General features: G+C 31.7%; 1 non-coding gene across 1 annotated transcript; it reads right to left on the bottom strand.

Moving 5' to 3' along the window:
* Positions 1-1,829: 1,829 nt before the first annotated feature.
* Trnaq-cug (transfer RNA glutamine (anticodon CUG)) lies at positions 1,830-1,901 on the bottom strand. Its single transcript has one exon. It is a non-coding gene; the product is annotated as a tRNA-Gln (tRNA).
* Positions 1,902-13,262: the final 11,361 nt, after the last annotated feature.

Below are 13,262 nucleotides of genomic sequence, written 5' to 3'. Positions count from 1 at the left end.
TAAGAAGATTATCGATGCGAATTAAAATATTTAATATTCAGGTATAATGCTTATAACAATAGAATATTTATTCTTAGAAATCTAGAATATTAATAGAAGATAATTACCTTCACGATGAAATTTTATATAATTATTTATAATATGTAATAATAGGTATAAAGTTAAGAAAAACTGGCCGATTTAGGAAAGCGGATCGCTCACGATGATATGCGGACCCGGTAGTTTGATGATAAGGTCTCAGTAGTGGAGCCGAAGGGTTTCTGACTCGGAACCCGAGCCTACCCAAGAACCACCATGCAAATGAGCACGGCACAAGCTATATACTTCAGGGTCAAATGCTCTCCTGCTACTAGGTAGCAGAAGTTTAGAGACGGGACGCCGATCCAGAAGTCTTCCTTGTCATCAGGCCACTGCTCAAAATTACTGGGTCCGTCTTAAAACAGCTCTCGTGTTGTCTCCAAACGGGACGTAAATATAAATTAACAAAATTGAAAGCGTATGGCATTGTGACGCCAGTATGGCAGCATTCAGTTTGTGGATAAGGCTTAGGTGTTTTGTGCCTTTTTAAAAATGAAAATATCATAAGAAATAATGACTAAAAATTAGGAAATGATAGAAATAAACGCTTTTTTTAAAAGAAACATTTTCATCAATGCATTAAAAAGGGGGGGAGGGGGTATCAAAAATCCAGAGGTCAAAACAAAAACTGCAAAACAGTGAGGCGTTAAAAGCAATAGAAGGCTATAAAGCCACATGAAATCCTAAACTTTCCTCATATGAAAATTAAAATACAATACAAATGTGATTAGAATTTCAATTTACTTTAAACTTTCACATTTGCGTCATATATTTTTTATTTTCTATTTCCAGAATTTGATTTATTTTTTTAATGCACAAATAAAGGTGTTCTTTAAATATATATATATATTTACATTTGCTATGTTCTGAAATATGTACATGATCTTCAATAAAAAAATCTATCAAAAAAGCTTCTCCCCCCCCCCAAAAAAAAAAAACTATATTGTGCTGCTCTTCAAAATTGAGCGAAAAAGACCCTCTCCCCTTTTTTTTCCAAAATCAAAACTTATTTTAACATCTAATTAATTTCTTGAAAAACAACACATTTTTCGAATTAATTTAAAAAATATATTGTTACGGAATTTCCCGGGATTCGTTTGGATAGTGGGAGTTATATGGTGTGGAGAACACTCAATCAGCAGGCGGCAGTAGAAAATGAAACAACGACGTTTATTTACACGAAGACACACAGGACAACACAAAGCGACAACTATATACAGCACAGAAGACGATTATCTTCAGCCGAGACGTGCAGCAACAACAGCATACACAGCAGCATATAACAAGACAGACAGACAGTAGCGCACAGCTTAGTTCAGCACTAGCTTCACTGCGTCGCTGCTCCGATTATCTCTGGAAGGCCAGTCCTTTATCGTCGGTTCCGACTACTCTCCGACTCCACTGGTCCACGACTCAATTCACCGTCGGTCCACGACTACTCTTCGACTCCACTGGTTCGCAACCCATTTCACCGCTGCTCGGCAAAGATGACTACGGTTGACGGAGTTCCCGCCCGAGATGGGCTACCTCCAACTTTGCGATGTTGACGGGACCCTGGCTTTAACTAAAGTGACATGGACTGGACTTTCTCAGGGTATATATATGATTTAACATCGACCAATCAGAATCGTCTCGTAAGCGCCGTGTGGGGGAGGGTGTAGTAGGTTGGCGAATCCGGAGCTCTCCTTTCGTACGTTCCAGAACAGGATTTTCTTTTCTGGTTCAACTACTTCCTCAAGATGTAAAAAAACAGGTTCCACCGAGTTTTGAACTCGGATCGCTGGATTCAGAGTCCAGAGTGCTAACCATTACACCATGGAACCCGATCTTCCCATGCCGGGAGTCGAACCCAGGCCAGGAATCCTAAAAAAAAGCCAGGAATCCTAACCACTAGACCACTCGGCAGTTGCGGGAGCTTCCTTTTATAGGTCTCAGGAGGCGGGGCTAGAAGCCTCTCAACCAATCAGGAACGTTCGAGGCGTATCTCCGTTCCTACTGGAGGAATCGGGAAAATTCTCGATGTTTCGGGTATAATCTATTTTGGCGCCAAAGTCGCCAAGTTTGTCGCCAAGCTCTGGGACCTCCTATGGAACCAGCTATGCTGGGAAGCCGCATCACAGGTTCGTAACAATATCAATTGAAGAAATGGTGTTCAGATATACAGGTTGTCCGGAAAAAAAAGTGGGACATGAGTTTATTTCTTTAAACATTCAAATTAAGAATTAACTTTAGGAATACACTTTCGTCAATGGAATGAAATATTCCAATTAGGAATATACTTGAAAGTACATAATTCAATTCATATACTTTTAATTTTCATCAAATAAGGTACCCAAATATCTAAAAACACTTTGGTTTCAGTAGAGGTTGAAAATAAAAAGTTGCAACAATTAAATATTTATGCAGCACTCGAAAAAATGTCAATGAGTAAAATGTTTTTTCTTATAGTCATCTATCTATAGACACATAAAAAGATTCATTTTTCTGTCTGTAAATTTTACTAGGATATTAAGCAGCAAATTTATTGACGACAATTTTTCCACCTTCAGTATGGTCTTAGAGCCAATATTTCGCTGTTTCTCTCCTGGATAATATACATAGAAAAATTTATGAAAAGAAGAGTACTTAACGCATTTATTAACTTTCTTTAAATTTTTAAAAATAGCCTAATAATATTTAAATTGAAATGTTTAAAGAAACTTTATCAAAAGGAGCACTTTCGACATCTATACGAAGTTGCATTCTTCTAACAATACTTGTGTACACACGATCCAGTTCATCATTTGTGACATCGAGACAAGTTTCTTGAATTCATCGGCAAAGATTTATTGTGTCTAGAATTGATGTGTTATACACTGAAATATGCTATCGGAAACATGTTATAGACCTTAATAAAAGTCAAGAGGCGCCATGTCAAATGATTAGGAGGAAATTCAATATGTTCTTGTAATCCATTTCACCTATCAAGAAATGCAACATTCAGCCATCGTCTTGCAATTCACGTTTAGTGAGAAGGAGCATCATTTAATTACGACTACATTTGTGAAAGTACAGCTAAAGGCCGAAAAGTTCAAACATAATGCCATTCAAAATTAATTGAATATATCTGGCATCATTCAGCATACTTTTATACAAGATAGGTTTAACCAATGAGTGTCTGAAAATGCCATATTAAACAGTTATAGAAAATTGTTACTGATGATGAACTCCTTATAGGAATAAAGGACTTTTATCGTTTTAAAGTGATTGTCTTGATGACTGATACTTCTATATCGAGTAAAGGGACATTCGTCAGTCTAAATTACATTTCTGAGGACGGAAGAAATTGATTCTATCTAGACTGAGGTCCAAATATAAAAATTCTAGATGCTAATCATGATTTGATAGTAGCTGAGCACAGAATCCACGAATGCTATATGGATGTTAGTTATTATGTTGAAATGTATTCTCTACGCTGTCATTTTTGGAATGATGAGTTGACTGTTTGCGCATTAGCATGAAGGTAACTTGAAAAATAAATAAGCCGAAATAACAATTAATGTATCTTGTATAACGCCTCATCTTTACCGGGAAGTAAGGATCCTGTATTTTGCAATCACTAATCCATTCTGTAAAAACATTCCCTAGAAGAATACTAGATTAGGAAAACGATATTTGCATTTTCTGCAACTAGGCCAGTAATGCGATTACATACAGTGCACATAATAAACATTTCAAAACATTGCTCCCTTCTGAAATATGCCATTCTTTTGAAAAACTCGATATTTTACACACATTTGCGAGCAAAGACATTTGTTTTCACATTCAGTACCTTAAATAAAGCTCATAAATGGAAGGAAAATAGTGGAATGACCGTATCAGCAGACATTAAAATGATTTTGCATTTTCTTTACAAGACACATCATACGAACATAATGAAACGTTGAAGGTCAACGTAACCCAGAAGATTAATAGTATGGCCCTTCAAAACTAAAACTTGGAAATTTAATTGTGGTAAAATTCTAGGGGGAAAAAAATACCAAATATTTTTGTATAAACTCACTCAGTCGTTCGGAGACTGGTAGTTTAAGGTACCATATCTTCGTACGAATAAAACCTTTTGCATCCGAAACATACATGATAAATCTTTACTATATGTCCTAAAAAATATCGTGTACATAATTGCTTTCTTACAGTGAAGCCGTAAGAAATTCATCTTTTCCGATGTAATTGTAAACTTTTTTTAGACTTTGTAAATTTTAAACTTTGCAATTTTGACATTCAGAATATTTTTACCATTAAAGAGTTAATAAAAAAATGTAAAATGTTTTCACAGTTTTTTTTTCCTTATATTTTTGGGAGATTTCGACTGGTCTTAACACAACAAACAAAGTTTTTCATTTGTAAACATATAAATATTTACTTAAACTGTCATATTTCTATAGAATGTAAAGCTAGCAATCGAGACTAAGTTTTGAAGTAATTTTATACATTGATAATTTTCAAAGCATTGAAAGCAAAAGAAAATTGTGGCATAGTTATCATAGTTTACGGCATTATAATACGTCTCTGAGATATTTTAGAAGTTCAGTTTCTCGATTCTCTTCCTTAAAAAGTCGAAGTTGCAACTGACGATCTATCAAAGCGAACAACGATGTAAGTGATTAGCAAATTTCTTTCAAGTCAAGATGATCGGATGATGTATTACTAGACAAATTATTGCATATCATAATTTTTCTTCCATTGAATAAAACTGCATTTCCGAAATAAATGTTTCTATCTAAATTTAGGGTAATAAAATAAGAATGTAAGCATATTTCTGCAAGTTTTGCAGATAGATGAATGTAAGAGAAACATTTACAAATTGATAATTTTACACTGCAGAGATCGTAAGTTTAATTTATCTTTTTATTGTGTATAGAAAACATAGTATTTTCAAACAATTGTCTTCCTTATTTAGGAAAAATTTGTAACTGGTGGTACATGTTAAGGTGCAATATTTAGAAAAATAAACGGCTGTTCCACTTTTTTGGAATAGAGTATGAGATTCTTAGCGCTATACAGTAAGAAAATAGTAAGTAATAGTAAGAAAAATCTTCATTCTTACCGAAATCAAGACATATATGAGAGCCCATGTGGTGAAATATGACCTATGGTACACATTATTTAATTGCTAAGCAGAACTTGGTGGAGGAGAGGACATTTTCCTCTTTCAAAGAGCTTTAAAGTTCCTACACGGATGGGGGAGGAATGTCTTGACACAAACCGTCAACAAAATGCATTTCATTTATGCTATGTAGGACTTAAATCCGAGAAATGAGCAGGCCATACCATGTGCTCCCTTTCATTGCCTCTATCAATTCATCTTTTAGTCTACATGCGCATGTGAACAGAAAAATCTAACATTTTCTACCCATGCATGGCAGCATGCATTTTCCTGAAGTTCAGGACATTCTATGTAACATTCCTGTTTGTTAATGACCCTTAAGTGTTCATAATACAGAAGATTTAATGGTGAAGACAGTTTTTTGTATGGAGATAATTTCACAAAATAAATTTATATATGAAAGTGATTAATTTCAGATAAGGACAGTTGCAGATTTCCTATTAGGCAGATGTTCGAGGCCGCCGAGTTGGAGAACGGGGGTGCAGGGAAGTTAACTGGAAAAATATCATTAGCCTACTTGCCAAGTATAGAATTTATATTTTTTACAAATTCATTTAAATTAAAAAATATCAGGATAATATTAACAATTTGTTAAGTTAAAAGTGATTCACTTCCTTTCATTTTAATTACATTAGTATTTATAAATGTATAATTATAAAATTAATACAGTGTACAAACCCGGAGACAGTGTATAAAAAAATAAATCCTTTTTCGAGTATTTATAATTGCATTCCTAAATGTTCCCCCTAATATAATAACAATTTTATCGTCAATGATAAAGTTTCATTTGAGACATTATGTTTCATTGTATTGTTGATTTCAATAGCGCAGTATTCGAGCATTTTAGTTGGTTCAATTCGAAACTACCTTCTAATATACTTCTAAACAGAATAAATTTGTTAAATCATGATAAACTATTTTTATAATTTTAATGCTTTCTTATGAGAGACTTCGCCTTTGGTTGGTACTTTGGTTACAAGTATTATATTCAGTACGGCATAAACTCGCCTCGTAAGGTAGTAGAATGCGTAACAAATACATATCGACTATAACAAGACATTGATTTAAAGCTAATTAAGACTTAAGATCAATATTAACAAATTGGTGCGAGAAAGTTCCATCTCCTATGGCAAGTCAAAGAAGAGAGAACAGGCAGACTAACAGTGGCTAAGTCTCCAGACTTTGTTTATAACCTATTTCGTTTAAAATGCCTTATCAACACAGATGTCTTTCACTTCTATGTATTTTGATAAAGATAATTTTAATTCATTACACGAAATTTTTCAACCAAGTTCCAAAACTTTCGCTCGTTTTAATATTAGCTTTAATCACACATTCGAAATCAAATTAATAGATTAATATTAAACTTATTTTCTGAAATTCATAAGTAAAATCAGGCGACCATAACTTTTGAAGAGACTTCGCAAAGATCTTGAAATACAGCATTTGTTTACATTCTCACATTGGCGGAGGAAATAGAACTGTAATTGGTTTAAATTTAAGATACTTCCCCCCGGTTGCAAAATAAATGTTCACTAGTGAAATATGCCTACGGGAATGCTGCTTAACTGCCATGATTGGACAAGAACCAGTATATAATTGCACGGTTATAGCATCTGCAAACATCGCTTTATTTGCCGAAAGTATCCTTGCAAATAATATTATATATATATGCAATGATATTTTAAACTCTTAATTTAATCCAAATTAATTTCCAAAGCTTAATCTAAATTTAGCCCATAGTAATTTCCTTCTCTTATTTCCTGATCCAATTGATGCGCCATTTCCTGATAAAAATGATGCGCCATCAGTTCCACGCGCCAAGTGAAAATGATCCCTCCGTTGCCCTTGTCAAAGGTCAATACGTGTATTGAATCTATACGTGGCGGAAATCTCATGTTATATAAGACGAGGGATAGTTTATTTCGTTCTTCCCAATTCTGCTTTTGTGCCGCACTGTGGTGAACGTGCCTTGTCCACATCTCTGCTTGTAAATAATTATGCCTTCCCGGGATGGATATTAAAAATAATTTAAAAATCCAAAGTGTCTTCAATGTCTTCAAACCTGTCTTCTGATTTTAAGAATTATATGCTTACATATTATTACAGGATAGTTTCCTGTGCAAAATTTTCAAATTAATTGAGAGAATTAAAATTAAATCCGCTGGAAAGGAAAATGAATCACGTAACAGCTCCTCGCCAATGCTTTTCGTCACGGCTAGCCGTCTCCCGTGGCATAGCTTCTCTGCGCCGTTACACGCCAGCCTATGAGATATCCCCTGCATACCGTCATGTTATCGCATCGCCAATGGTACCGTCCGTAACCTGTGACCTCATCTGACATTCCTGTTCTGCTGTTCAATAACCTTGTGTTTGCGCTGCTTATTTTCAAGAAGTACCGTTTCAACTCTTAGTGTGCCATGATTCATCCAGTTTCAAAAATGATCACTTGTGTTTTGCATTATTATCACCACAATATAATAATCGCCTGGTTTACTCGCCAGTGGTCTCCAGTGCTCAAAATTGCCTTTTATGATTCATCAAAAAGTTATTAGTGTTAAAAAAAAGCCTCCATCAACTGACTCAACAGGGGAAAGTCAGGATTTATATTTTGTACTTTTGATTTTATTAGGAATTGCATTTTCCCATTAAAATATAATTTCAAATAATCTTTTCATATTATTATTTAAAATATTATGATGTTTTTAATTTTTTCATATTTATTATTTAAAATTTATTCATAATATTATAATTTGTTGAATTTGAAATTTATATACACGCTATTAAAATCAAGTAAGATGATTTCCCCAAAGAAATTAAATTTATCTTTAAATAAAAGAAAAAATAAATAATTAAAAGTCATGACACATTGTATCAGAGAAATTTAGTAAGTACCTCAGAGGAAATCTGTTACACCTCTGATTGTAATGAAACTATACTCCGGTATTTATTGTGTCAGATTGCTTTTTGTTTTAATATGCATACAGACCTTGTGAATGAAAAAGTAACAAACCAAGATTCTTATATTCTTAATAATTAATGGCACATGATAATTAGACTAATGTAGTAAATACCTCAGGGGAAATTTTTACATCTCTGACAGTTGTTACTGTGTCCAAATACTCGTTTGTTTTTTTTTTTACAAAATACAAATATATTTTTTTTTTCCAATTACCAAATATTTTTTATATTACTATTTCTCAAATATTTTATCATAAGAGCATTTTGAGTCTTGTGTTTGTTACATTCATTCACAAGTGTTTTGTTTGAAATTTTTGAATCTTGCATTTATTACTTTTAGTTCCAAGTTTTTCATTTGATATTTTTGAATTTTGCAATTATTATTATCACTTCCAAATGATTTATTTAAAATACATGAATCTTACATTTATTTACATTTCCATAAGTTTTATATGAAACCATTCAATTTTACAAGTATTATTTTCATTTCCAAGATTTTCATTAGACATTTTTGAATCTTATATTTAGGGTTTCAGTATCAAGTGTTTAATATGAAATATTTCAATTTTACAAGTATTATTTTCATATCTAAGTTTTTTACCTGAACTTTTGAATCTTGTTTTTATTTACAGTCCAAATACTTTATTTAAAATAATAATTATATTGATATTTCATTTGAGTGAAATCATAACAATATTGTATTTTGTTTAACAATTTAATATTTTAATTTCTTATTTAATAATCTTGTTGAGTCAGACTTCCTAGAATTTAAGAATAATATAGGCAAATATACCATTCATTGTCCTAGCCAAATTAAGTTCATCTGTTGATTTTCTACAGAAAAATAGTTAAAATAACTTTGTGCATATCATCATTTAAATTTTAATATTTTGTTATGAGCTTTGATTATTAAGTTTATATAATATTTTCATAAATACAATTTTTGGTCTTTTATGCTTCTGATATAAAATGATGAATGAGATTTCTGTATTAACGTAATCTCTTACTTGGCCACCACTGTAGGTTATGGTTGTGTGTCAAAGAGCTCCGACGCACTTCCATGTCTTGCGGTGGGGGAGGGGGGCATTTTTATATTTTAATTTCTTAATTTAATCCAAATTAATTTCCAAAGTTTTATATTAATTTAGTCCATAGTAATTTCATTCTTTTATTTCTTGATCGAATTCCACTTTCTGTTTAATTAATTCAACTGAAGCTTTGTAAAAAATGATGCGCCTTCAGGTCCACATGCCAAGTGAAAATGACCCTCCGTTGCCCTTGTCAATGGTCAACACGTGGCGAAATCTCATATTATATAAGACAAGGAATAGCTTATTTCGTTCTTCCCCACTTCTGCTTTTGTGCCGCGTTGTGACGGACGTGCCTTGTCCGCGTCTCTGCTTGTAAATAATTATGTCTTCCCAGAATGGATATTAAAGAGAATTTAAAAACCCAGTGTCTTCAATGACTTCAAACCTGCCTTCTGCTTTTAAGAATTATATATATATATATATATATATAAGCATATAATATAGCGATTACTTATATATATATAATGTAAGCATTATTTTATGTGAAGCAGAATGCAGTTTGAAGACAGTAAAGATACTTTTAATTTCGTGACGTCGTTTTATTTCATTTTGAAGAAGCAGGCATATGTACAAGCGATGAGCACACAGAGCGACACACAAAAGGAATGAGGAAAAAGCCATTTGTGAAACTGATAAATCAGATGTTAAATTTATTCTAGCAGGTTTCATTCTTATTTTACCCACATCATATTTATTTTTTGCAAACACATGAGAATATTCTGACACCAGAGATAACACAGGTTCAGATAGTTTATTTACAGTCAGAGGTGGGAAAATTTCCTCTGAGGTATTCACTACCTTGACCTTATTATAACTAGTGTTATTATTTTCCACAATATATAAAGACATATAATTATTATTGCTATGCAAGTTGGTAATAATCTTTCCATTTTGAAATATTTTATTTTTGTGACAATCTATAATTAATTTATATAAACTACAATCTGGCAGTCCTAAAATGATATATGGTAAAGGATTGTCCATAATATATAATTTGATTTTCCTATTTATTTGGCCAATTTTTAAATATATGTCACAAATTTGGGTTAATTGGAACATTCCATGAGCTTGTTTGACTCTAATAGGGTTTACATTTTTTCTTGTCAAGTTAAGTTTTTTTACAATATCTGCAGATATAATTGAAAGAGTGGATCCTGTGTCAATAACAATATTCATATTACTATAAGGGTTATAAACATTGTCCAAGTTAGCTAGACTTGGTAAAGTTGAGATGTGTCCGGACACTAATAATTGTCAACGTGCTGGGCCAAGGGCCTCATTAGGAGAATTTTGTCTCATTCCAGGATTTTGAGAACAGGCAAGAGGAACTTCTGTGCACGGGGAAGTCAAATTGGCTGTTATTGGAACATTTGTCATACATTGGAGTTGTTGAAAAGGACATACTTGGGTCCAATGATAAGCATTTGGAATCCCTTTTTGCATACAAATTCTAGATGGAGAAGATGGTAATCTTTCTTGGTAATGTAAACTATGACCATAGTTATTGAAATTATTGGGACGGAGCCTTATGGAATTCTGAAAATTTTGTCTAAAATTATTGGGAGCTCGAGGAGTAAAAGAATTTTGAAATCTAATATTAAAATTATGCCTAGGTGTAAAAGGTGATGGTTGCCTTATTCTGATTCTAGTTTCATTACACCTGCCTGCGTTTGGTTCTGAAGATTCTTCCATTTTTAATAATTTAGTTGTTATTGTAAGCCATTCTGTAGGGGTATTAGGAGCTTTTATGCTAACTAATAGCTTTAGTTGAGTTGGCAGTCCATCAGTAAGACCTTCTAAAATCAGTTGTGGATTAAGGCCTAACTGTCTGCCATAATTTAATTTTTAATGAAAATAATCAACTAATTTAGAATTTTTTGAATCAAATTTCAATTGAGAAAAGTCAGAAAAATTAACAATATTGGGTTGAATAAACTGCTCAGTTAATATACAACATAAATCATCAAAACTATCAATATTTAAACAACTATTTATATAATGTGTTAAAGCTGACCCTTTTAGAATATTTTAGAATGAAGTTATTATGGGCTAAATTAAAATAAAATCTTGGAAATTAATTAAATTGAAATTAGAGATTAAAATATCATTACACACACACGCACGCACACATATATATATATTGTCCCACCCAGTCCTACATAATATCATTACATTATATATATATATATATATATATATATATATTGTCAATTGCAAAGAAGGGATCACTTTCATTTGATACGCAATACTGATGGCGTATTATTCTTACAAAGAAATTAATTAAACCAAAAGTGGAATTAGATCAGGAAATAAGAGAATATTTTACTATGGGCTAAATTAAGAAAGTTTTGGAAATTAATTTGGTTTAAATTAAGAGTTTAAAATATCATTACACAACACAAACATATATTATATATATATAACAGTTTCAAATTCATCTACGTCATCCAGAAATACTTTCCTAATCACTGAAACTCCGCCTTCACTGAAATTTTAATTTCTATGTTGCACACGCTTGTTTTTTTTTTTTTTTTCCCTTCTTTTTTTTCCACTGAACCAAAATGCTGCGTCAACAAATTCCTTTTAACTATAAAAGGTTAAATTATTTTTTCGCAGTCTCTTTTTCCTAATTTATGCCACCTATTCGGAACTCTGTATTGCTCTCATCAAGTCAAAATAAAGCAAGGTCAAATAAATCTTAGCAAAAGTGAAAAATTTGGATTATTTCCTTGAAATTATGAAGAAAAAATATCGTTAAAAAGCTATGCTTGCTTCATGCAAATCATGTTACATATACATCTGCCTGTTTCTTTATCATTGTGGATGACTACAGTCGGCTAACCCACAATTTTGGCTATAATATGATTGGCATCCTATAAATATCATGAGTGAGTCAGTTCCAAAGTGATAATGCAAAATTGTTAAAAACCTTTTCTGTTCACTAGGGTTCTGATTCTTGATGTTATTTTGTAATTTTTGGTGAAACTGAAAATTTTAAAATTAGTTGTAAATTTAAATATGTAGACGACTTATCAGCAAAATTTTATTGAATGAATTCTCTGATAAAAAATAGAAATGCGTGATTTCAACAAATTTCAATTCAGAAATTTCGTGATTTTTTGCAATATGCAAATACTACTACTTGAAATGTTAAAATTATTTGTAATCTTTGTCGAAAGATTAATTCACAATTTATTGGAAACTTCAAAATTACTGCAATAGAAACTTCAAAAATCTCAAACCATACAATTTTACAGTGCCAGCTACGATATTATGTGATGCAAATTGTATTCAGTTTAGAAAGAAATTTAAGAAATAGACAGACAGAGAAATCTAGTTGAAAAAAAAACCAGAACAACATAGAATGTAACAAACAATTTAAAAATCTTTTCAGCGAAACTGTTTTGTTCTTGGGTATTTTTAAAAAATGTTATCAACTTTTAAAAATTCCTACAACAAACAATTTAAATTTTACATAAAATTTTTAAATTAAAGGCAGAAATTGCCACTGTAAAGTGTATCATTTAAAGCATGTTTCATTCATTTTTTTTAATCTCAAGTTGCTTGTAAGTATTTCATTCCTTCAATGCATTCACAGAATATTTCTTAAAACAGTATCATTTTTAAACAGCAGCTCTGGAATCTAACTGCATAAAATACTTTTTAAGCATCTTTCAGACTGTGAGAGAGAGAATTCTCCCAATTTAATATTTTAAGACATTAATCATTCTAGCAAAAAAAAAAAAAAAAATTAAATGCAAATTGCAAAATAGTTTTAAAAATTTTACTAATTTTCTATAAAACAATTTAAAGTAATAATTTATATTGACAATCGGAACATCTTTATGTGAATATTCAAGCACAGTGCAAGACATATAAAAAAATAAATGATATGAAAAAATTAACATCAGCAATCTGATGAGAATAAAAAAGTGTAATAAAAGTGATGAGCATAAACTAAAAAATTTAATAAATAAGATGTAAAC

The sequence above is a fragment of the Argiope bruennichi genome, chromosome X1, assembly GCF_947563725.1.
Source record: "Argiope bruennichi chromosome X1, qqArgBrue1.1, whole genome shotgun sequence".
Classification (NCBI taxonomy): Eukaryota; Metazoa; Arthropoda; class Arachnida; order Araneae; family Araneidae; genus Argiope; species Argiope bruennichi.
This window is presented reverse-complemented; position numbering and strand designations above follow the sequence as displayed.